The following is a 26,978-nucleotide window of genomic DNA, read 5'->3' on the forward strand; positions in this document are numbered from 1 at the left end:
GTTGTTTCTCGCGCACCTCGGTACTCTCATGAAACCTCGCTCAACATAGAGGAATAGTGGCCACAAATATTCAAATGTGCTGTCTGTTCCCCTGGCACATATGTCTGAAGCCCTGCCACACTCCAATAGATGAACATATGTCTCTCAGCTGAGTCAAAGCTAATTGAATTAAAAGATGTCTGTGCAAACTGTGCGAATAACAGACTTGAATCAAGAAAAAATGAGTGAATCAGAGCTTGTAATTTTAGAATGAGAGGGGACATGCTTTTGGGCTTTAAAGAAGAATGTGGCTTTGCTCGCACAGACATTAAAATCTGATTCGTCTCAGTTCGCCAAACATGCAAAATTCAGTAACTCTGCCAATACTGAAAGTGAGAGAAATGGATTCAACATTTTTGGATTGAACGGATATCTATTTTCACACTTGTTTTGTATAATAATGAGCACAGTTGAGCCAAGTGTGTGTCACAGGAAAGATCACAATCACTGAAGGTGCGGTCAAAGTTTACAGTGACTCGGTAAAGTGTTGTAGGCGGAATCCAGTCATTTCAATAGGAAAACGCATAATCGTGCATTAACCAAAAGAATACTTGGTTTGACTTCTGTGTGAGCGGTGGTTCATGCATCTCTACACTATTGACAATAGACATATTTTGACACAATTGACAATAGACATATACTATTGTTAATGTGAATGTGTCTTTAAAAACCTGATTTCAGTCCTAAATCAGTTTTGGCAAAATGTGTAGTTACTGTGTTTTGCCTTTTGTGTAGAAGTGTAGTCTCAGTCTGAACGGTCAGATAAGAGTTGTCGTTTCATCATTTGGAACGCAACGCTTAAACATGTAAATGTAGAATGTAATACAAATGGTACAATGCTGTCTGAAAATCTGAGTGCACTTATTCATTTGCTCTTTTCTCATATAACTATGTAGTAACAACTGTAGTGAATATTGAATGAGTGAATGACTCAGCATTTCTCGACACAGTATAGCATACTGTATGCATAAATGTGTAAAATCCCTCAGCTGCTTGTGCTCTCTGTTGGGTCTTGTGAGTTCAGTGAGGTTTCATGATAGACGTGAGTAGAGAAGCGTTTCCAGTTATTTGGCTTTTTTTTCACTTTAACAGCTACTTTGAGTTGTTGTATGACGAAGTCTATTGCCATTGTGCTAACTCTTACATTGTTACTATAACAACTGATGTACAAGTACATACATTGGATATTGAAGACAATGTCTAAGCAAATGAATCAGATTTAATTACAGCCAATCCTAAATTGTAAACAAAGCCTGTCTCAACTAAGCAAATAATATAATATAATGTAATATAATTACAAGACTAAAAATAGTATATGCTTTATGGATATTCTACTGCTGCTACTACTACTGCTACTACTGAATAATATCTAGTTTTTGTTTTGTTTCCTATCCACAGTAAAAGTCCAGTTTGTGAGGGAAGAAAATCACTGCCTGAGGTGTCCTGAAATGCTGAGAGTAATAATCCCAGTTTTTTCCCCCCTCTTGATTGTTTTTTTCTGTCTCTGAAGCTCCAACATACTCTTCATCTGCTGGCTGTTGATCAATACATGGCCGTGAGAGCCAAAAGCAGGATGTGTGTTCACGATTGCAGCGATTGGTCAGTTCCCAGAGCCACTTCCTGTGGGCTCTTCTGTTTTCGATTACAGTGGCAGAGCAGAAGGTGTTTGAGGCCAGTGAACGGTGTGAAAAAAATCAGTCAGGAAATAGCTAAATCAACAGTATTCCCTATCCTCTTCCGGGATGGTCTTATCATGGCTTTGCCTGTCCTTTGACTGGCATGAAAGACCCTCCTGGGTATTTGAGGGAGTTTTCTGTGATGTTTCCATTGCTCTCTCTTTTACATGAGCTGCCGGTAGGGGCCCTTCGGCACAGGAGTGGAAGGCAGGGATGTGATGTAGTAATTAATGAGGCTGGAGAGAGGGGTCGTGCTGGCTGCCTTCGTCTAGCTCGGGTGTCGTGGGGGCACCCTACGGCGAAAACAGTGGTAATACAGTATTCATTTAAGAGCTTCGGTGTGGTCTGACAGGATCCCAGCAGGGGGCTGACATAGCACTAACCAGACACTTACATGCCTTGGAATTAGGTGCAAAATAATAGGAAGCAAAGAATAAGCCGCTGATGAATGAATTGACCAGAGGAATATGTAACTGACCTGAGGCTGATTCTAATTTCAGAATTCCTCAGACTGCCGCCAGAAAACCGAATATAGTTAATGAGCGTGTTTAATGAGAACGGTAACCCGTTTTCTTTTATCGGAGTAAGGTCATAAACGGCGTAAGCATAAACCGGTCGCAACAGGTAGTTTTTTGCCTCTTACTCCGATTTCGCACGGCATGTAAACGCAATAACCCGCTTTCTGTCGGCTTATTGGAGTGCGTATGTGTGTTACGTGACTGGAAAGCATAACCGCATCTAGACAGAGCAAACGTCTTGCAGTAAAGAAAGAAGGAAATATATCACAAAAGCTTTTTCATGACTCAGAAAATGATAAAAATGTGTTCTCATCTCGTGCAGTAGAAGTGGTTCAGTCACAATGCTGCATTTATAACTGCATGAGAGGATAATATATGAGCTGTAAGTTTCCCGACATCAGAATCAGATTCAGAATCAGAATCAGAAAGAGCGATTTATTGCCAAGTATGTTTGCACATACAAGGAATTTGTTATAGTGTCACAAGCTTCCAGTAAACGGAGACAACAACAACACACAGATAATAAAAATGAGATGTGAATAAAATACACATGCATAAATATAAACCACAGGCAAAAGTTCAAAAAGGAGATGGCTTGGATGTGATGGATCCAGAGTGATTTTCTGAGCCCTTTTCCTCACTCTGGATGGATACAGTTCTTGGAGGGTAGGCAGGGGGGCACCAATAATCCTTTCAGCAGTCCGAACCGTTCTCTGTAGTCTTCTGATGTCTGATTTTGTAGCTTACTCAAATGATTATATTTTGACGTCACTACAGGGAAATAACCTGATTTATTAATGAAGTCATGTAAACGCAGCTTACTTGCGTTGTCAGGTTACTGATGTGCATGTAAACGGGGAAAACTGGTTATTTTAATAAACTGATATTTGTGAGTTATCAGCTTACTGGTGTGCATGTAAACATGCTCAATGTCTAGATTGTATTCAAGGATTTGGGTTAATTTATTAATGTGTGGATTCATTTAACACTTCCCATTCTTCTCTCTGAAAGCTTTCCCCTTTTGTTGTCTCGTTTAGTCAGACTTTTGACTGCCAACATAAAGTCTGGTCCACTTTGCTGTTTATTCAAACGAATTAACCACCCATTTCAACAGAAAGAGACTGCTCTGACTGAGACTAAAGAAACCAACAGTTTCTTTTGATATTAAATGGCAGTTAAGGGGGGTTATGCATTTTTTTTAAAGAATGTTTTTATTTTAATTATTTATTTTATGATTATTAATTGAATTCATTTAAAATAATTACAGATAATTTCACACACGTACACTACCCTTAAACAGATATGTAAAAATGTTGTTTTTTTTCCTCACCAAGGTTGAATTTATCTGATAAAAAATACAGGATAACAGAAATATTGTAAAATACTACTATAATAATAAATATTTCATATTCTAATTTAATATTTTATAACAAATAATATTGTAAAATGTAATTTATTTCTGTGATGGCAAAGCTGAATATTTATCAGAATTTTCAACTCCTGTCTTCAGTGTCACATGATCCCTCAGAAATCAATCTAATATGATGATTTGTTGTTCAAGAAACATTTATTATTATCAAATGTAAAAAATTGTGCTGCCAGTGCTTAATATTTTTGTGGAAACTGTGTTACTTTTTTAAGGATTCTTTGATGAATAGAACGTTCAGAAGAACAGCATTTATTTGAAATAGAAATCTGGTATAACATTATAAATGTCTTTGTCAGTTTCTTTGTCAAATAAAAATGTCTACTGTTACCTTTGATCAAATTAATACATCCTTGCTGAATAAAAGTACACAGTAAAAAACGCAGTGTCAGTTTAACACTTAAAGTGTCGATTTTAACACTACTAAAGATTATATATGGTCCCAATCTGTCTAGTGTTAAAAGTACACCGTTCATAGTGTTGAATTTTTAGTGTTAATATAGCACCTTACAGTGTAGAAAAATGACACTCCAAGTGTAAAGTGTTACACTTGCTATTGTTGTTCAAATTTTACACTATGGGGTATTTAACACCCCTGGTGTTGTTTTAATCCTTTAAGTGTTATTAATAAAGTACTCATTTCAGTGCAAACAAAAAAATGCTATTGTATGGTGTTAATGTACAAGATTAGACATAAAATCAAGAGTCTTCAGACAGATGTATAAATTTGAACGTTTATTTAACAAATGGGCAAAGTAGCAACTTTAAAACATATATCAGATGTGTAGAGGTTAATTAGTCAGTCACATTCATTTAGTGTTGCACAGAAACATAAAATAGTTAATAAAACACAAAATCATCAAATTTACCTAGACATGAACAAATATGACAGGTAGATTTGACAGTTGTGTAGCATCCATGAATGATGTTCCTCGTTGTCCCATCAGCGAGCAGGTATGGCTGTGTGGTCTCTTCTATGCAATCAAGCTGTTCTTCTTGTTGGTGCCTGCAGATCAAAGACAAAAATAACACTCAAGGTCAGCTCTCCAACTGATTTTATTTACATTAGTCTTTCATATACAACCCATCTGGCAATATTTTGAGGCAGACAATAGGTAGTGACAGAAATGTCCAAATGTACCTTTTTGAAGATGTTTTTCAGCTTGATAGGACGACATTTTTCCAGGTCCCTTGCAGTCTTGTGGTGATGGTGGAATCAAATGAAGTAGGAGACCAATTGATGCAATATCGCTGTCCCATTCTAAATAACAGATATGACAACTTTAGCAAAAAAATGCATGAACACAGAATATAGATAAAGCATTAATATAGATAATCTTATTCTGAAATATAGTCTAACCTTAGACATCGGTTTCATCCTCCTTTACAGCTGATTCCGAGGTCAATTGGGTCCTTGAAGGTCTTGGGAGAAGCCAGGAACTTGGCTTCTTGAAAAGAAAAAAAAAGAAAAAAACAATTCATGACAACAATATCTCAAAAAGAAAACAATAATCAAAAAGTTGATTGTGTAGTCACACAGTGGCTCTGTTCACACCTGGCATTAGCACGCATCTTGGGTGACGCATATGGCCACATTATTTTATTACAGGCTTAGTTCAAAAATGAAAATGTCATCAGTTTACTCAGCCAAGACTTTTGTTATCTTTGAAACACAATTGAAGATATTAGAATATAAGATTTCTGTCCCTTGAATGACAGTCCACGCAACTACCACTTTGATACTTCATAAACTTCATAAAGAGATCTAATCCATACGTATTGTGGTTTAGTCCATTTTCTGTTTTTCTGTTTATGTTCCCTGATCAATGTTTAAATGTGAAAAAAAGAATTAATCTGTTCATTGTAAAGCGATCGAGTCTCTTCAGAAAATTTTGACTAAACCACTCGATTCATTTTGATTAGTTTTATGATCTCTTTATGAATTTCTTGAAGTATCAGAGTGGTAGTTGTGTAGATTGTCGATGGAAGGACATTTTCTCATTTAAAATGTCTTCATTTGTGTTTTGAAAATGAATGCAAGTCTTGCAGGTTTGGAATGACAGAGAGCGAGAAATAATGACAATTTTTAATTTTTGGGTCAACTAACCATTTATCTTTTTGAAGTTTGATATCTTAAATTAATAATTAGTAAATTCAGTCCAGGTGTGAACATAAGCTGATATTGTGTGCCTGCCCAGTTAAACTTTAATTTTTCATATTCATTTGTGCGTTTTAAGTGAGAGGAGCTTCATTCACTTGACACTGCAGAAGTCTGGGCCAATTCCATTGAAAAAGGATAAAAAAACACTTATTTCAGTAATTTAATGTAATGTAAATATGGTTAAATAATTGTGATTACCCCTAATTTTGAGTATGCTGAGAACTGTCTATAATACGGGTGTCAAATCGTAAACTTATTATTATTATTTTTTACATCATTCTAGGGTCAATTAAATGAAACATTGTGCAATATTCAAATGGAGGCCTGAAACAATTTAAGTGTTTATTTAATCTGATTATTAAATACATTTGTATAATTTTTAATGAGGAACATGAGTAATAAGGCATCTTAAAATGAACAGTGTACTACATTAGAATAAATTAACATGTGTTAAGAATTTATCTTACTATTAATTTATTATTTATAATGTGAAAAGAAAATACAGATAGATTCAGACATATTTCTCCATTAAAACTTAACTTTGTATATCTAGAAATATTTAGGACATTATTTAACCCAAAATAGCATGCCATATGAATTGATAAAGACTGGTTTAGTAAGCTAAAGTATCTGCATGCTCTGCCAGTGGGCACTGAAGGAAATTTAAAGACTGACGGATTTACAGTTTAACGTACCTTTAACTCACTTTCACGATGCTTGCATAAACGTAATTGTCATAAGAAAAACTTGATGGTAAGTTAGTGCGTTTGTGTCTTGACGCAGATATGATGACATGACAGACATGATATTCAGCACTGAGAACAAGCAACATACAGATTACGCAGTTCACACTTAACGTTAAGCCTGTGGCGAATGGAATTTCGAATGGAATTTCTCTAATTTCAGTTTTGCATTAGATAACGTCAATCAAATGACTGGTAAATGTTCCGCGTTATGTCAGCTCTGTCTGCAGAAAGATTGCTCGTTTGCAGCGGGCGAGACAGACACTTCAACACGGTGTTATGCGTCACAAAAACGAAATTGTTAGCGTGTAATGTTTAACAGTCCCACTATTACCAACGCCACACTCAATGCTTTCAAAAACAAATATAAATTTACCATTTGATGAATTCTCTCATTTGAGAAGAAAACCGCCCAAATGTGGCTGCTTCAGACTTCAGTGCCAGACTCGTAGTAAAACCAGGCCTGGGCGGGAATGAAGGCGAGAGGATCTGTAAGCGAACCAAAATGAAAGAAGCTAAAAGCATATATAAGTTATAACATAAAGCACATTCCAAAAAGTTATTTTACACATAACATTAATCACCTTTTTTCAGGAAATAGAACCGGCATGAGAAACTTTCACACTCTTCTGTAACTTAACGTTACATCTCTGCACCTCACGAACACAAACACGCGCAGTTAGTAATTTCTAAATGTGTTCACCACCAATCATATTTTGAGTAAAATTATCAACAAAAATGTTATTGATAATGTGTACTTTTATAAAGAGAAAAGCAATCCAACTTACCGTCTCGGTCGCTTGAAGAAAAAATGGCGTCGTCGCTTCCCGAGGCAGCAGTCATTGAAGGTCGGAGTCCAGACAATTCGGCGGGTTTTTTTATTCCGCACTTTTAGTGTAAAAGTGAAATTACACCATATAACAACACTGAACACGAGTACTGTTCAACACTGTAGGTAGCTAATTCAACTCTTTGGGAATTAATAACTTTTAACACTGCAAATATTACACTGCTGATTTTACTGTGTATTCATTAAAAAAAAAGTATTGTCCAATTTTTGAACAGTCATGTAAGTTAGAGTAAGTAAATACATTTTCATAAGTTAAAAAATTATTATAATAATCTGAGCTGTTGTTTGAAGCCTCTATCACTGTAGATTCGGTTACATGTGAACATAATTATGAAAACTGGATTCACAATAAAAATGTAGTTCTGTGATCAAACAGGCTTAGTCTGCTGAGCATTTCATCATGACACAGGTTTAAGGACATAATGCTCGCTTGCGATTTGTGAAACTTTCATTATCATCACCTCATTGTCTCTTGCCTCTTACACTCCGGTGCATTGCAAGTATTATCATTTTCCCAGGGCTGTTGATGAGGGCCGAGGCTCTCTGCAGTTCATTCATCTGCTTACTTCACAGCACCAGTCCAAATTGCCATGCGCCAAAACATTGTACTTGCATTCCTCTAAACCACAGGTCCCATAGAGAGTTAGAGAGCTGTTTCATGTAGACAGGTCTATGTAGAGGCTAAGCAGCAGCTGTGTGTCTGGCAGGCCACTGTCCCTTAATATCATCCACGGGTAGGTGACAGCTCAGATCATCCATCACGCAGGTGGCTTCCTGAGTCCGCCTGACATGGAGGAGCACTCATTTTCGGCAGGAGATTAAAACATCCCTTTGATCATATTCAAACGGACACCTTCACTAAGATGAGTCAAGAGTTACAACCCTTTAAAAGTTTTTTTGAAGTGACTTGGCAATGCCGTCCTGTCAGAGGCAGGATGACTGGGCTGCTTTTAAGAAAATAAGAAAGGTGCATGTCAATAGCTATGTTTCCATCCAAAGATGCAAATTTAACTTATGAGCAAAACTGGAATATCGCATAAAACATTTGCGAATAAAGCACCGTTTCCATCCAGATAAAACGTTTATCCTACTCAGTTGTGCGGATAAGTTTTTTATGCACATTTTTAGAATTTAGCGTTTCCATCCAGCGGTTTTTTATGCGATAATCCAAAATGTGCATAAAAATAGGTGGATGGAAACATAGCTATTGTTTGGCCCTAATAGTATTGAATTCTAGTATTGTTCTACTGTATGTTAGTTTAAGGAATGCACTTAGACTGCCTATTTAGCATGTTAAACATTTTATTCTTTTTATAAAATTTTTTATTAGTTTTCTTATCAAACAGTCTATTTCCTTTCCAAAATAATTATTTTAATTATTTTTTGGAATTTCCGTAGGGCTTAATTCCTTATAAATAGTTAATAACCATGTACTACTAATGTGGAATATATTAATTTGAGAAGTTTGTTGGCACCCTGAGTCAAGTCGTTCTGAAGGGAAATTAATTGCTTTTTTTTTTTTTTGGAAAACTAAAAAAAACGAAGTGAAATGTTTTTTTTTTTAAATCAGTGTGTGTAAATACAGATTGTTCTATCTGAGGGAACGGCTATCTTACTTCACTAAAGGGCATAAAGGAAATCCATACACTTGAAGTATGTTGTCGCATTAATAATGAATAATTTTATTAATTAATCATTTTTATTCAATTAATTTGTAATAGCTTTTGGACATCCATTTGAAAAATATTTAGGCAAGGACATGAATATGGGAGTCAATATTTCATCTGTATCAGTAGAAGCTCAAGACCTTCCTGAACCTGAAGGAAATGTCTTTCAGGCCGAAGTCATTATGTCTTAAAAAATTATAAAAAATTTGAGTGACAGCCGAGGATGATTTCTGTCAATTTTCAATAGCTGCCACACAATATGAGAACACAACAAATGTAGAGATGATAGGAGTTATTACATGTACTTTAATAGATGTATGTGCACTGTGCGTGTTTGGTTGGGTTGGAAGGTGCTTAAATATCTCGCTGGCATGGCAACAGCTTGGGATAATTATAGAGTACTTTTGTCATTTCTCACCTCTGTCATAGAACGAAATAAGTGACTGGGGTCCATAGTGCGAATCAATCAAGTAATCAGTTTTTAACTGACGAGAGTATGACTAATCCAGTTCTTCTTTTCTCTTCTCGTCTAAAGGAAGATTACGGCAGAGGATGTCTATGATCAAGGCAAATTGCTTTTCCAACATATTCATAACAGCTTATTTGGACTGTCGCAGAAGAAAGAATCCTCAGTTTTCATGCTATTATTTTGCCAGGTTTCACATCATGGGCAGCGAGAATTACAGGTCATGTTTAATGCCTGGCAGTTTGCCAGTCCCAATCTTGCTTTTAGCTGAGCGGAATAATAAGACGCAATATTCTACGTCATTTTCAAGAAAATGATTCTGTCCATACTGGGATTCATACAGGCTGTTTATCATCGGGATCAGTCTATTAGACAGATATTAGTGCTGTTATATGACTGAATGTGAATGTGCAATGGGCTTCAGATCGAAGCCTGAACCCAGTCTGTACCGTTTACCCAACCTGACCCTACCTGTACTGCAAATTTTTCACAGCAACTAACTTTTCACAGTATGCTGTATTTCAGGATTGCATGTAACTGTCTCATGGCAAGTGATAATTATTTTGCATTTTGGCAAATTCATATTAATCTGTTTGGTCTAATTTGTACGTTTTCGTACATCAAATTGTACAAATTCATGAGAATTCATCAATTCATAAAATCACTGTTTTCTCATGAGATTGGGTTGAAACAAACAGTTTCATTAAGGCGCAATGACTCCCTTAGCACACAAGAGCAAAAGAGAAAATAACACGTAATGACCAAAAAAAATATATATATTGAATGACCAACAGATGTAAGTTACATAAAGAGTCTCATAAATTCCTCTTGGAACTCAAACTTCTTGAAAACAGAAATTGTTGCACAATTACTTGCTCAAATAAAGAACTGCATTGACAGTTAATGGTTTCAGTTAAGTCACTTTGGATAAAACCGTCTGCCAAATGAATACAATGTTAATGGTTTCATTGCCGTGACTGTCCTTGTCTGATAAAAAGTAAGTCCAAATGAACTCTTGCTCTATAGTTCTTCTTTCTGCTGCTGCAACTTGCAAAGTTGTTCAGCCTTGAGAGTAATGAGAAAACTCTCCTCTTATTATCTCATCAACCCAACAGATCCCTCTCATCCTCCATGACATGCTTTGTCATCATGAGTTCTCCCTTGCTAATTTTTAGTTTTATATTGCTCATTGTTCACTAAGAGGTGTGCATGCCATCTGTTGTGTTGTGACATAGAGAGTGTGCGAGCGAGAGAACATGCGCAAACATGTTGTGTTAAAATTATAAAACTATATTTTAAATATATATTGTTTTCTTAAGCAGAAAAGACAACCAGAAGCTAACCAAACCCGACCCAAAACCTCTGGACTTTTTAGGACCCATCAAATTTGGGTCAGGTAGCAGACCTCTAGTTCATAGTAGGTTTTTATTATTTATTTATTTTTAACATATTGTGCTATCTGCGTGTATTTGGAGTAATTTATGACATTTCTTTACTCTCTCATCATAATATTTTGCATTTCCTTTCTCCTTCTACATCTCTGCAGTTTTATGTACATATTGGCTGTTGCAGCCCTTTTAGCACATTGAATGAAATGCAGAACTAAATAGCGTAAAGGAACTTTAATTCTTATAATTGACAGTCTGATCAATACAGAAGTTTTGTATTTGCACAAAGCAGTTAACCCTTAAAACACAGTATCATGGTCTTACCATGATGATATCAAATGGTGCATTGTTTCCTTGACCTTGTTTCAGGCCCCGGCTTGGGTGATCCGATCACAAGTGAACAGTGCGAAAATGTTTTGTAATCCTGTAACTCAAACAACAATTAGAGATAGTTGAAAAGGCATTTGATCACATCACATTTGTAATATAAATGTCTCATTCAGCAGTAAAGGACCGCCCACTCACCCGTCAATCAAACATTTCACTCCAGGAAGTGGTTTAAACTTTGCCAGTACAAGTACTGCAATAAAATAATTGACAATTCTATGGAAGCCTGTTTCTTCCTCAGAATAAAAATAATAATAACAGCAATTGTGAGATTAGTTTAAAATAAGAAATAGTGTCATTTTAAGACATACTGGGAGTCACATTGTGAGATGTTCTGTAAGGTTTCTTTGTGAGATTTAAAGTGAAATAATGAGGAATAAAGTCACACTGTCAGATATAAAGCTATCCACCCATCCATGTTTTTTATGTGTTGATATAAGAACATGTCCAATATACCTTGGTGGTTTTTAGTACTTTCTTGACTGAACTGAATAGTGTTAATAAGGCTAAAATGAGCCCTGAGTACAAATGCTTTTCCATAGCATTGTTTCTTTTCAGCTGTTAAAATAGTTGGGGCGTAACCGAGGCATTTTCAATCATGTCCTGTCGCCACATAACATGCAGTGACTTGCTCCGCTGAAGTACTCTATGTGGCTCCGGTACCCTTGTATTCTTTCAGCAGATAAAACAAGTGGATTTGGTTTGTTTGTCTCATATTTACTCTGGGGCTCAGGCTCTGTGGCGAGGGGATAGTTGCGTTTCATATTTGTCATGGCCGGCTGAGAGTGGGAGCATATTGCAGGTGTAACTCAGACCCCTCCTTAGACAGATGGTTTCCCCCCATGACTGTGAGTTATTGCAAGGGACCACATTTCTGTCAACAAGCCCAGCTCAGGGACCAACCAATCATAATCTAATCTTCTGAATGGGCTCAGTGTTGTGGGTGACTGAAATTGTTTATTGTACGTGGCACAACATTTCAAGTCCTGATTAAAAGAAAATATACACAGGGCTTCATATTGACCTGTGCACTTTTTTAAGGCATTTGGGAGTCAAAGGGCAAAGCGGAGATATTTCTCAAAAAGTCAACCCTCAGGCATACATTATTGAAATGAATGGTTTGTGTAGGCAAGAGATCAGAGATGGTATTTTAATATTCACATTGAGCATTAAAAAGCAGACTGTGCCCTTAAACAGGTGTTTCTGTGTACATTTGTGTGTGTGTGCACCTGTGTAAGGGTGTGTGTGTGTGTGTTTAAAATCAAACATGCACAGCTGTTTACTTTCTCTGTGTCCGCAGTGATGAGAGGTTTACTTCAGATTCTTTCAGGATGTGTCAGTTGTGTTTAGCATTGTAGGAGCATCCCACACCGTGAACACATGGGACCATCCTGGAAAAATAAGCCAGCCTTTCTCTATTCATTTGCACAAAGGATATGCAGTGCTCAGAAATAACTTTTTGTTTTGTTTTGTTTTTTTATAAAGCCTGTAGTTCATATTTTTACAAAATCTTCACTGGCCCCACCCAAAATAAATAAATACATAGATAGATAGATTATACGGTCTGGGTGTTATGAAGCTAAAATGTTAATTCATTAACTTTTTAGTGAATTTAATTATGTTAATGTTATATATAATAATGTTAATGACAACTGACATGTTAATGTTTAGCTTTAGGCTAAGCATTTTCTGAAAATACTGAGCAAAAAAAACACAATTTTCCTTTACTTCACTTGACAAAACAAAACTATAGCATTTATAGGATGGAAAAAAAACTTTTCGCACAAGTATTTTCGCATCTCGCAGCGGAGCATGTGGATCCTACATTATATTAAATGTGCGATCAGACCATCAGAATGTCAGATCCTGTTGCGTTTCGTGCTGTTATGTGACTTCTTTCAGGGGCTGCCGATATTGTGCTTGTGTCGTAGTTTGACTTGGGGGTATTTGCGGCAGCGGTCCCTGGGAGAAGACTTTGATGTGCCTTTGAAATACCATTTAGCCTCGGGCTTTCTCACTGTGATCTCGTATTAAGACCCACCAGGCTTGTATGGTTTTCACCACAGTCGTGTTTATCTCGTCCCATTAGTGATGAAGCCTCCGGTGCCTGCATTCTCCTTGCTCAAGCACACCGGCCCCAGAGCTGCAACCGAATGCTGCTTCGGTTTGGAAAGTGCCTGATCAGATTTGATGGAGAGGAAAGGGTTCAAAGAATGCAAAAGCAAATGCCGTACGAACAGGGAGGTCAGTGCGCTTGTCCAACCCCTCTGTATGTCATTCTCAGAGTTTGCGAGTGAGCCTGGTGAAATGTAATGGCTGTGAAATGAAAGGTGAGGCTGCAGTCTTGGCTCATTCGTCAAACGATGGGTTGCGGGCAAACGCAGACCATCGGAGCTTTCGCTCCCAGAGTCTGCAGCTGTCATTTTGGGAGTCTGCACAGGTGTATAAATCAGAGAAGATTTGTGTTTGAGCTAAGCAGAGACTGAAGGCAAGGTGCCACCTCATGCAGAACTGGTTGCTTTATCCTGTAGGCCGCATGTAACTCACTGGCTCTCTAGTGCTATTGATTTAATATGTGTTCCAGTGGGGAGACATATATGGGAAATACAGGCTATAAATGCCAGGGCTTGTGTTTAAAATTAAGAATAAGAGAAAACAGCATTACTCATGTAGCACAGTAGCAAAATAACACAAGTTTGGGGTTCAGAAGTTCAGAAGTTTGGGGTCAGTAAGATTTTTTAAAATAAGAAATTAATATTTTTTTAAATGATCAAAAGTGACATTAAGGACATTTATAATTTTACAAAAGATTTCTCTTTTGAACTTTCTATTCATCAAAGGATCCTGAAAAAAGTATCACAGTTTCCACAAAAATATTAAGAAGCACAGCTGTTTTCAACATTGATAATAAGAAGAAATGTTTTGAGCAGCAAATCAGCATATTGGAATGATTTTTGAAGGGTGATTTTTGTATTTCAAATAAATGCAGCCATGGTGAGCATAAGAAACTTCTTTCAAACATACTAAAAAGTTATACAGACCCCAACCATTTTAACAGAAATGTATTTGGACACAAAAAGTATTTAGATACTTAAAAATGGATGTTATTACATAAAATGCAAAATATCCAACCAAGAGGCGTCTGGAAACAAATGATACTGAAGCTTTTTTCATAGCTAACTTCATTTTACTGTGACGAAAGCCCCAGATTGTAGCCAAATTGATGCTCATTCTGGTTAACTCCTCTATTTTTTATTTGTATTTTGTTGTTGTTTTCTGCATGAAGTCCAGTTGAATGCTTTTGCTGATACCAAGCATCTGTCATTTTAGATTAGATTAGGTTTCAAATTCATTGCTGATGAATGCAGAGCAAACGCAATTAAAAATATTTGTGTAATCAAACATTCATGTTAAGAATTTATTTGTTGATATTGAAAATGTTTGAAATAAAACTTTCAAACAGTGTTTATGTGCTTTAGTTGGGAAAAAAAAGTGATAAAAGTAAAAATGGTCATGAAAATTGGTAAGAAGTTCATTTCTGACACTAATTTGAATGGCCAGCTGCTCATTTCTGGAAAGTCCTTTCTACGTTTGCATTCATATTTATTAGAGACAACAGTATGTTGCTGTTTCTCAGAAATATGTCACAACCAAAGATCTTTGTACACTGGTCTGCACTCTGTCATGTATGTGCATTGGTACGACCACAACATGAAAGGTTGTTTTTTTCCAACAGTATGTGTATTACTTTAATTTAAAACCCAATAAGCTTTTTTAGTGAAATGTGTTGCTTGAAAGGATTAATTAAATTTAGTAGGGCTGGGTAAAAAATATCGATATCTCGATATTAATCGATTCTCATTTTTACGGAACGATATCGATTCTTAAATCCCAAGAATCAATTAGTCTAGTCTGTTTTCAGTTAATGGACAGAACATTGAAGTACACTTCTCATCCAATAAATCGCAATAAGCATTGTGCTTTGGTGCTTTTAATATGAAACAAAGTCCCAGGTTTCAATTTATGTCCATTGTATTGCAGTATTCAAACAATAAATGCCATTTTGCCGCTGTTTAATGTGAAGTGACAGATCACTGTAGCACCTCAGTTCAACAGAGGCGGCAGTGCGAGGCACATCTCCTCCATATTAATACCAGTTTCAGCACAAAATAAACATGACTAAACATCCGAAGATAAGTTAAAAGAAAGAGTACAACTTTACAATCTGTATCCTGTCTCATGTAATCGCTCAATCAGTGTTTCAGCCACGCAAAGACGTCAATATAACGGCTTGTAAACAATGTCACGTAACGTCACATTTACCTCAGAAACAAACATATTCGGTGACCATAAACTCATTAGTCAGATAGAAAAATAAACTGTACAGAGGGGTATTTTGCTAAATATATGCACCATATAACATATTCATTAGCATTTTTACTGTTCTTATGTTTAATTTATGTTTGAATAAATCCATCAGTTTTGTATGACAGCCACCATTTAAATGTTTATATAAAAAAAAAAATGAATTGAAGTAGAAATATTATTATGTAATTGTAACTTTATTATTTTAAAAACTTCATTGTGCAATTTTAACAGTTGTATGCTATAGCTTACAAATCAGTCAATTTTAACCTTCAATATAATAGTAATGTAGTACCAAATGACTCTCATGTATATTTTACAGCATTAGTTGAGAGATTTTGTTTCCTTGAGAAGATTTGGCAAGTACTGTACCTGATATATATCCAAAATAATCGATATGGAATCGAATCGAATCGAAAGCTTGTGAATGAGAATCGAATCGAATCGAATCGTGAAATTTGTGTCAAAACCCAGCCCTAAAAATGTAGGCCTGTTTCTCACACAGAGATAGCCGTTTCTCAATATGTGTTCTGGTCTGTACTTGTGTTCTTGTGGACTTTGTGAAATGTCATCAGTCGTTTTAAGTTCTGTTCCAATTCAAAGTTCACATCTAGCCAAGTACAGTTCAAATCCCCGGATGTGTTCTTGCTCCGCCCCTTTTATCGAGGACACATCAAGAGGTGACTTGTGTGAACTTGAGGCAGCCAGGTATCCCAGAATGCATTTCAAGCTAGTGTTAATTGCGGAGGAGAAAACCTGCATAATTTTCAAAATATTACTGTTATTGTGACATGAAATGTAGTTTTAAGAGTTTTTCAGGCAAGAATGTATGCATTGCCTGAACCACATGTTTGTGGTTATTAATATGTTTAAATGAAAACGAAAAGAGGCAGTGGTGTTTGATATCATATTTTGTTTTATTGTAAATATATAAACAGTAAGGATAACCGGAGTAGCCAAGGTGAGCTGAGTGACATTATCAAGTGCGCTGCTGTTCAATTTGCAGAATTACCGGCATTGGTATTACTTGGTATTGAGAAACGGCTGGTGGTATGGCTTCACAAGACTTGAAATAGTGTACAAGTCATATAGATCTTTTTTATGATTCTTTATTGATACTTTTGTTTGTTTCTCAGCTTGAAAGCTGTGATGTGTGATGGCCGACTTTCATTTTCAGGTGAATTAATCATTTAAGTTGTGGCTTAAGTATTCAACATTTTGAAATGTGAGCCACATAAAACCTTTCTGTTTTTCCCATCTTTATTGAACGACACAATTCTATGCGTACTGTATTACATCTAAGTCAACAGTAGAAAAATCTCCCTGCGGCTTGAAGTTTGAAAGCACACCAAGAAATAAAAAAACTTTACCAGGTACAAACATTGATCCAGTCGGTTGGCCAATTACCGTAACATTGTGTACAATTCTCAGCACAGGCGGCAGAGAGGAGTTCCTTCATCAACACAAGGTCGAAGCGTTGCTCTGAGTAGAATATTGGTGCTGGAGGTTAAATGTATGTACTGGTGCTGGGTTGCTTCTGTCTCACGGGTTGAGGCCTTTAGTCTTGTGTCCCTGCTTCCATTTGTCAAGTCGGAGAAACATATAGTTCTCTAATTTGAAGTGATATCCAGTTTTAATATCAGAAACTGAATGTTTTACTCTTGAAAAAAACAAGCCTGATTTATTGCTGTTAACTGTATCTGAACAGTTTAATAAAGTCTTATTGTAACTAATGGGTTTAATGGCTTTAAAAAGAGATTTTGTGCAGGTACTCATTTGTTAAAAGAACAGACAGATCTTTCAATGAAAGAATGTGCCACATGCTGACAGGCTTTTCAATAATTATTATATTTAACTGAAATCCCATGAGATGATTTACTTGAGTGTGGTGGGTTCTTTAAACTTGTGCTTTGGCTGATCGCCCAGCCCATCTGATGGTTTTGTGACGAGATTTTGGTCAAGCTGAAATGCATGTGGTGTTGAAACCCTGACAATACTTGACTATAATTCAATAATTCCCACAGATTGCATCCTGTCCAAGGTGAGCGTGTTGTCCTGTGGCTCCACCTCATTCTGCATGCAACTCCATCAGTGCCAGGCCGGAATTGTCATGAAAGATGACAGCACTGCGCCAGAAATATGAAGGCCATTTTTTACTGATTTTTAGAGACTGCTTTCACAGAATCACAGATGTCTCTGGGGAATAAGGCCATTTAAGTCTGGTGATAGAGGAACGTTTTCATATTGCATCAGTCAGTCCTCTAGTTGATCTCTGTTTTGTGGCATTTGGTGTCATACTCTCAAAAGTGAAGGATTGGTACCAGTTTAATGGCTTTCATCTCATCTTACTAAATGATGTCTGAGCTGGGCTTTGCAATTTTTGATCAAAGGAAACCTATAAGAGATATTTATGCATAGTATTAAATATGTAGTTTGTTCGTTAATAATGGAAAGTATATTAAATCTATGTTTGTGAGAGGCCATGCTAAAATCCCTGACACATGGCCTTGAGTGACTTTTTGTACATAGTTTATTAAGCAATATATTTATGTGTATATGTGCATGTTATTTTAAATTTTTTATATAAAATAATATAACAAATAGTTTTATGATGTCATATTATTTTTATATAATTATTTGATATGTACACACAATAATTTGTAATAAAATATTTATGAACACTTCATATTATTAGTATAAATCAAATAATTATATAACAATAATGTAACAATACTAAAGAAATATCTTCATTATTGTTATATTATTTTATTTATATTTTTTTTATAATATAAAAATAATCAAATAAATTAAAAAAATATTAACTACATATGAATATATATATATATATATATATATATATATATATGTAAGGGGGTCTGAATACTTTCCGTACCCACTGTATATCTGTGTGTGTGTGGGGGGGGGGTTTAATAAACATATTATTTTTATAGAATTATTTATGTATGAATAATATGAATCGACATAGAACATTTCATCATTTATTTATCAATATCAAATATCAAAGATGCATGTCATGTTTACATCTGCTTTTTTTGAATGTTGTTAGACAATTTAGATTTATCAGTTTCATAGTCTATTAAAATATAATTTTGTTGCTGTTCACAATGGAGAACAGGGAGGTCAGCCACCAAACTGAATAAAATTAGTGTGTAAAGCACGAAGTGCTGAACTCAAGAGTGTGTGATTAGCCGTTAACAGCTTTTTCACGGTGATCTGCTGTGCTGGAACTTTAGGTTGGCACTTTACACAATTAAAGATGACCAGGAGGAGGAATGACAGCCAATGCATTAAGACAGTTTAGCTTCCTCACAACCTGTGCCCTGCTCCGAGACCACTGCGACTGCCATGGGTCAAGGACTGGATGGAGGGTCTATGAAGTAAAAAAGCCAACACAGGTTGCTTGGCTTAGTTAAGTTTAACATCATTACAATTTACATTACATTTATGCATTTAGCAGATGCTTTTATCCAAAGCGATGTACAATAAGGTACAAGCTAGAGCGGAGAAGATGGAAAAAAGTGGACTTTTTACATATGCATAAAAAACGAAGTATACTTTGGCCTTTAAACTTAATGGTCAAATTGATACTGACTTTCTGAACTCAGAATTTGAGTTTTCATGCAGCAGTATTCCTGGCTAGGTCCAGGTCTTTTCTCCTGCTGGTGTCTACGGCTCATGTACTATAAAATAGTTTGTTGGTGCTTTGCAGGAAGCAAATGTGAATGCACAGAATAAGTCATCGCCCCTGGGGAGCCTGCAGTTCCATACATCAGCACAGATGCTGTGAGAGTTCAGACAGGAGCCCACAGCCACGCCAGGTCAGCATGCAAATCAGGCAGATGCGGCACACGAGTCACGTGGCCCTGGACCCAATCAAGTCAAAGCGCTGACCCAGTCGAGCGTGAAAATGCCCCCTGACTGTCGACCCACGATGGCCACAGGGTTTGTGCTTCTCAGCAGAGGCGAGGTGTCACGCCGGGTCATTTATGCATATGTGTTTATGGGTCAATTCAAGAAAGATGCAAAATGACACCGGTAATTCAGTGTTGGAAATATTCAACAGGGTGACTTTGATCAGACTTGTTTTGGAGAACACAAAAAAAGAATTCCAGAACAAATATGTGTGTGGGCTCAGGAAAGCGTCGTCGTCAATTGACTTGACTGTCTGTGACCGTGTGCTGCCATTTCAGCAGGTTCATTTCAATAAGCTGTAAAATGCGAGGAGATCCCCCTGGGGCCGTGGAGCCTTACACTGACAAATGAATGGGTACTATGCTCGCTAATTAGAAATGCATTGGGACTTTCCGTTTATTCCATCTGTGCTGATGGAATGCAAAAATCATGACCCAATACGATTGCAAGATTGGTTATTTGAATGTATTTTTCATAACTATTTGAGTGAGACATAATAAAGAAGCATGAAGAACCCAGAAAGCTCAGGAACAAAAGAGAGACACGGCAGGTCATTAATGCCTGGTTGTTTTGTTGTTGTTGCTTTTAAGTATGATATGATATGTATATTAATATATACTGTTCAAAGGTTTGGTGTTAGTGAGATTTTTTAATAGTTATTTTTTTATTTAATTTTTTAAAGAAGTCTTTTCACGTCTTAAGTGTCACATGATCTTTCAAAAATTTAATATGCTGATTTTTTTTTTATATGCTCACAAAACACTTCGTATTGATCAACAGAGTATTCAAAAGAACATTTATTTGAAATAGATTTTTTTTATATATAATGTAATAGTGTTTACTGTCACTTTGGATCAATTGAATGCTTCCTTGTTGAATAAAAATATTAATTTCTTGAAAAAAAATAAATAAATACCCAATAGCTCAGGAACAACAGAGCGGTGGCACCTATGTGTTTAAATCAAAGAAATTAATTTGATAGATAGATAGATAGATAGATAGATAGATAGATAGATAGATAGATAGATAGAATGAATGAATGAATGAATGAATGAATGAGGGTTTCCTCTATCTGTTGTGTTTCTGAAGCCATCAGAAATTTTGATTCAAATTTATTTGTATAGCACTTTTTACAATACATACAGTTTCAAAGCAGCTTTACAAAAATGCAGTATACAGCTATAAGATAATAAAGGTTATGTGGCTAGTTTAAAATGCTTCAAGGGACGAGTTGCCACAGGAAAAATAGTTTAAGCACATTCCTCTGCCACACGCTCATAACACACAGATGTCAACTGAGAAAATGTGACAAACGCATCTCAGATCCCTCAGACATGGTAATAACTCTAGTCTGAAGGTGAGGCTGGCCACCATTGATTGAACTGAATCAGTAATTCTGTCAGACTAGCCTGAATTATTTTTTTTTCTTCCAGATGCCCTGAGAGAGCCAGAGTGAGGTACAATGTTTTAGTGCCACAGGTTACAGGCCATGTATCCAAATGGAGCACTAGCCAGTTTAATAAAAGATCCTGTGAGATAAGACACCTCATTAACAAGATGAACAGTTAATGACCGCCAGGCTTCTTTTCAGGTGTCATTTCGCTGCTTTGAAAAAAGACACAGCGTGAGACTGAATGAAAGAATTTTTCATAACTATTTGAGTGAGACATAATAAAGAAGCATGAAGAACCCAGAAAGCTCAGGAACAAAAGAGAGACACGGCAGGTCATTAATGCCTGGTTGTTTTGTTGTTGTTGCTTTTAAGTATGATATGATATGTATATTAATATATACTGTTCAAAGGTTTGGTGTTAGTGAGATTTTTTAATAGTTATTTTTTTATTTAATTTTTTAAAGAAGTCTTTTCACGTCTTAAGTGTCACATGATCTTTCAAAAATTTAATATGCTGATTTTTTTTTTATATGCTCACAAAACACTTCGTATTGATCAACAGAGTATTCAAAAGAACATTTATTTGAAATAGATTTTTTTTATATATAATGTAATAGTGTTTACTGTCACTTTGGATCAATTGAATGCTTCCTTGTTGAATAAAAATATTAATTTCTTGAAAAAAAATAAATAAATACCCAATAGCTCAGGAACAACAGAGCGGTGGCACCTATGTGTTTAAATCAAAGAAATTAATTTGATAGATAGATAGATAGATAGATAGATAGATAGATAGATAGATAGATAGATAGAATGAATGAATGAATGAATGAATGAATGAGGGTTTCCTCTATCTGTTGTGTTTCTGAAGCCATCAGAAATTTTGATTCAAATTTATTTGTATAGCACTTTTTACAATACATACAGTTTCAAAGCAGCTTTACAAAAATGCAGTATACAGCTATAAGATAATAAAGGTTATGTGGCTAGTTTAAAATGCTTCAAGGGACGAGTTGCCACAGGAAAAATAGTTTAAGCACATTCCTCTGCCACACGCTCATAACACACAGATGTCAACTGAGAAAATGTGACAAACGCATCTCAGATCCCTCAGACATGGTAATAACTCTAGTCTGAAGGTGAGGCTGGCCACCATTGATTGAACTGAATCAGTAATTCTGTCAGACTAGCCTGAATTATTTTTTTTTCTTCCAGATGCCCTGAGAGAGCCAGAGTGAGGTACAATGTTTTAGTGCCACAGGTTACAGGCCATGTATCCAAATGGAGCACTAGCCAGTTTAATAAAAGATCCTGTGAGATAAGACACCTCATTAACAAGATGAACAGTTAATGACCGCCGCTTCTTTTCAGGTGTCATTTTGCTGCTTTGAAAAGACACAGCGTGAGACTGAATGAAAGATTTCCACATTTAGCTTTTCAGGTATTGTTGGCCTAACCCTCCTGCTTCCTATGCAAATCAATGGTTCATTTGAAAGTCAAAAACTAATTTGGTTTAGAACTTGTCATGGTTCCCTTGTTATCATGCCAGACATTCATGTGACAGATGTAAAGGGGACATGACTGTGCACTGAAAATCATGTGCCGCACTTTTCTTTATGAGTAGTTTTGAAAATCTGAAAAAATTATGAAACAGAAGTAGCGACAGATCTTTTTTTCTGTATTGAGACGTACATCCAAGTAAAATTGATATAGAGAAAAAAAAAAGTAGGACAGGGACTTGAGTTGAATGTGAGCTCACAGTCAGTTGTAAGAAAGAGGCGGGGTTTCTGCCAACTAAATGATTGGAGAAGTCCAGCATACATCATCAAAGAGAAGTCTGTCATTTCATTGGAAGATCAAATTTTGTTAAAATTTTTTGGGGAAAAAAAATGGAAAGAAAAGAAAAACACGCATGGAATTGTTCACAATAAGATGAATAACATGCATTTAGAAAATAGATAGGAAATGAATTTATTTCACAGTTCGTAAAAATAGGGCACAATGTACTGTGTTTATATAAAGGAATTTTCCGCATTGATTTTTCATTTTTTTTTTTTTTATAGTTTTTTTTTTTTTTTTTTACCCATTTTTTCACACAAACGTCCTGGCAGAAAATAACCAGCATACCTTTTCCAGTTTTCTACAATATTCTTTTCCTACAGTGCATGCTGGCTTCAGACTAAATTCATTTAATTTGGGATTAGAAAAGTGTAATTAATTTATCATGAATCCTATAAAAACAAGTTTATCATACACAGTTAGTTTTTAAGGGCTATTTAGAAATTTTTATTGAAAAATACGAGCAACAGCAAGACGAATATGTTTGTTTATTTTAAGTTTTAATATAAAGTAAGAAATAAAACTAAAATTTTAGTTTTCCAGTTTTATTAATGTAAAGTTTAAACAGAAACTTGTCATCTGTTTTCTTTGTTTGTTTATTTATTAGATGCAGTTTCATTTATATTATCTTGGGTGGTCTTGTGTTTGTTTATTTATTTATATATATATATATATATATATATATATATATATATATGTATACAATCTTTGACCTCTAGTGCTCAGTTCCCTGTATATACCATTCCAGGCTGTGTGAGCATGTTTAGGTTTGGTTTTATTGACAAAGGCTCAGTTTAAGCAGTTTTGTGTCTGTGAGCAATCCTGTAATGGAAGAGCATTGGTCTGAGCGTGACCGCTTTATTGTTGGTAATCCTTTAAAAGGCCATTACAATAAATCCTCCTCTTCTGTCTCTTTTTCCAACACTTGATTCACTGCTGCCTTTATGAGTTTGCTGCTTTTGTGTCAATAATTATGCTACACTTATTGCTATTTACTCTCGTTGCTAAGTGGGGAAATTTTACTCTTTGCTTTGCGCGGAGAATGTGCAGTTGCAAATCTTTTGTCTCTAATTGTGATATTTTCCACCTTAGACAGTTCGCCCCCCAATATCCGCGAAGGACAATTAGGAGGTGAGTTTTTCTGCCGTATTGCAGAGAGTCGGGCTAATTAATTAGCATGGTGTAAATGAACGCGCCGCTGTCTCTTGCTGGCTCCACACAGTTAGTTTAGTGCTTTAAAGACTATCATTAATGTTGTTTTCATGCACTTCTGATTGGACGAACACCTATGGTGAGAAGAGAAAGTACAGTTAGTTGAGTGCTGAAATAGCATCCGTAACCCGTTAAGCTGTTGGCAGGTTTCTTCACGCTGAGCGCAAGTTGACTCAGGGGCTTGTCTATCATGCTAACGAAACTCCAGCAAGCCGCTATAACAGTTCTTTTTCTCCTTTTCCTGTTTAGACAGCTTGCTTTTGGCACTTCTTTTGTAAAACCTCCCAAGCAATGGTAAACAATGTTGATCCATTATTACAAGGACAACCTTTTCTTTTCACTCTATCAGTCTTTTTTCTCCTCACAGGGCTACGCTCGGTAATTAGGCTATTCTCTTTAGCAGCAGTCTATACTTTCACTCCATCTACACAAAATACCTGTGCTGAATCGATATGCGTGGGCGCGATTGGGATTATTCACTGTACACATAAAATATTCAACATGTGAAAACCGAGCAACCGAGTTAATTGTCATCGGGGAGACTCAACGCACCTGTCAGACGTGCCGGTAAAGGTTCGGTTAATGCTGTCCTGTGGAGGAAGACAGCAAAATGCTCCCTGTGTTCTTGAATGATTTAGAGGCTGACCTTACTGCTGTTCCTCAGTGCCCAGACAGGTGCAGCACTTCTTCCCCGGCATGAGGACAATCTGTGCACCACTGTTTGCCACAGATTTACTGTCCTGCCAGGACAAAGACTGGTGTTCTGTGTAGTTTATGGTTTGCAGCAATAGTCTATTCCGGATTAACTCAAGATCCCTCTGTTCCTCGTAACACAGGTACCGTCAGCATCGTTAATGAGTCGGTCTTCTTTTATAAGGCCACTGTTAGGAACTGGCCTGCTATTAACTTTATAGCAAGAATCACCATGGCACTTGTTAAAGGTCCAGTCACAGAAATGTGGATTTTTCACATTTATATGCTGCTTTGGGTTTGGTGTGGCTATTTCTTTTCCAAAAATGTCGAATTCTTGTTTTAGAAACTTATGTCCATAGTCATTTACAGCCAGTATTACATCTCATCTTCAGGGATAATCAACCCAAAAATGAAAATTCTGTCATTATTTACTCACATCTCATGTCGTTCCAAACCCATAAGACTTTCATTCATCTTCATAACGCAAATGAAGATATTTTGATATTCACTTATCCTTTTTGTCCATCCACTGAAAGTCCATGCAACCAACTTTTACGCACTAAAAAGTACAAAAAGAAATCACAAAAGTGATCTATATGAATCAAACATAGACACAAAGATAGTTATATAGACATTTTAGACAAACATTTCCAAACATTTGAAATTAGATTTCACTTTGATGCAACATGTCAACTATGGAAAGTGATCTATTGTCAGGGTATCTTGACAGTGGTGGGAATTTGATTAAATTAGTCATGATCTAATTTTAAAATGTTCTTTTTTTTATTTTTGTAGCAACAGCGTGGCACACATAAAAAAGTAGAAAAATAAGCAGGTAATAATAAGTTATATTGCTTTTGTTCTGTTTTAATTAAATGCTTAAATAAACTCTTTAAAGTTGCAATGAATGGAAGGGGACAGATCTGATTGTTAGCGTGAAGTTAACTGTTAAAGTTTAAGCAAAAAAAATGATTGGAGAAGTCCAGCATGCATCACCAGAGAGAAGTCTTGTCATTTCACTGGAAGATTGATTTATGACATTTTGATTAATTTCATGCCGACTTTAAATTATGTGTTTGTCAAATCAGTTTTCTTTAATGAGACTGATCATGAGAATAATTTACTTTTGAATGTCTGATTATATATGTAAATAAATTTGGCAACTGCTTCATTAAACAGAATTATTCATTCATTTTGAATTCCAATCCAGAATAATTTGAAAAAGAATCACAACACATCAGTGAATTATTTCCCCCCAAGCCTATTTGACGTGCCTTTGCTAGTTAGGCCAAAAACTTAGATTAATTTATAAAAGATGCTTTGATTCTTTTTGTTTCTGTAGCTCAGCTGGTGCTAGCAACACCAAGGTCACAGGTTCAATTCCCAGTGATTGCACAGATAAATGTATAGCACAGATGCATTGTAAGTTACTTTGAATGAAAGCATCTGTCAAATATACAAAAATGTAAACAGGGCTTGAATTTCAGCGCGGGATTGCGGGGATTGCGCATAATTCTACTGATTCCCTCACTTGTAACGCGGGAAATTCCCACAAATATTTCAACGTGAAAGACGCTCGCGACAGATGATGGAATGTATCATTTGCAAGTCCTTTTGAGTCTTACAATTTTAAACATTCAAGTGCTCAATTCAGTACTTGTGCGCTCTGTGACTGTGAGACCCTTTCTGTGAGCCGCCTCACACCCAAAGCGCGCTCACATAGAGATTTTTTTTTTATAAAACCATAACACTTTGCAATAAGGTTCCATTTGTCAGCATTATTTGAACTTACAATGAAAAATAATTCTAAAGCATTTATTAATCCTAGTTAATGTTAATTTAAACATTTACTAATACAACATTATAATCCAAAGTTGTTTCTGTTAATATTATTTAACAAACCTGAGTTAACATGGACTAACATTGAACAGTTGTATTATTGTATTAGTTGTATAACTTAAACAAAGATTGATAAATACTGTAACAAATGTATTGCTCATTGTTAGTTAATGTTGTTAATGCATTACCTAATGTTAAATAATGGGACCTCAGTATAAATAACATAACACATAACATAACATAACATAACATAACATAACATAACATAACATAACATAACATAACATAAAGCCGCCTCACACCCAAAGCGCGCTCACATAGAGACGCATTTGACAGCACGCGCCTTATTGCGCGTAAACGGCCAAATACATACAAAAATATGT

At 35.9% G+C, this 26,978-nt stretch overlaps 1 protein-coding gene and 1 long non-coding RNA gene across 2 annotated transcripts in view; one reads left to right on the forward strand and one right to left on the reverse strand.

Annotated features, from left to right (window-relative positions):
• Nucleotides 1-26,978, forward strand: part of LOC107674633 (protein sidekick-1-like) — a 370,868-nt gene that overhangs the window by 117,614 nt on the left and 226,276 nt on the right. The gene's annotated exons all lie outside the window — the stretch shown is intronic.
• Nucleotides 4,457-5,158, reverse strand: LOC107674634 (uncharacterized). Its single transcript, XR_001632519.1, has 3 exons — nt 5,020-5,158; nt 4,801-4,920; nt 4,457-4,665 (listed from the first exon to the last, which is right to left on the reverse strand). It is a non-coding gene; the product is annotated as an uncharacterized LOC107674634 (long non-coding RNA).

This window comes from Sinocyclocheilus anshuiensis, unplaced genomic scaffold, assembly GCF_001515605.1.
Source record: "Sinocyclocheilus anshuiensis isolate Anshui unplaced genomic scaffold, SAMN03320099.WGS_v1.1 scaffold152, whole genome shotgun sequence".
NCBI lineage: Eukaryota > Metazoa > Chordata > Actinopteri > Cypriniformes > Cyprinidae > Sinocyclocheilus > Sinocyclocheilus anshuiensis.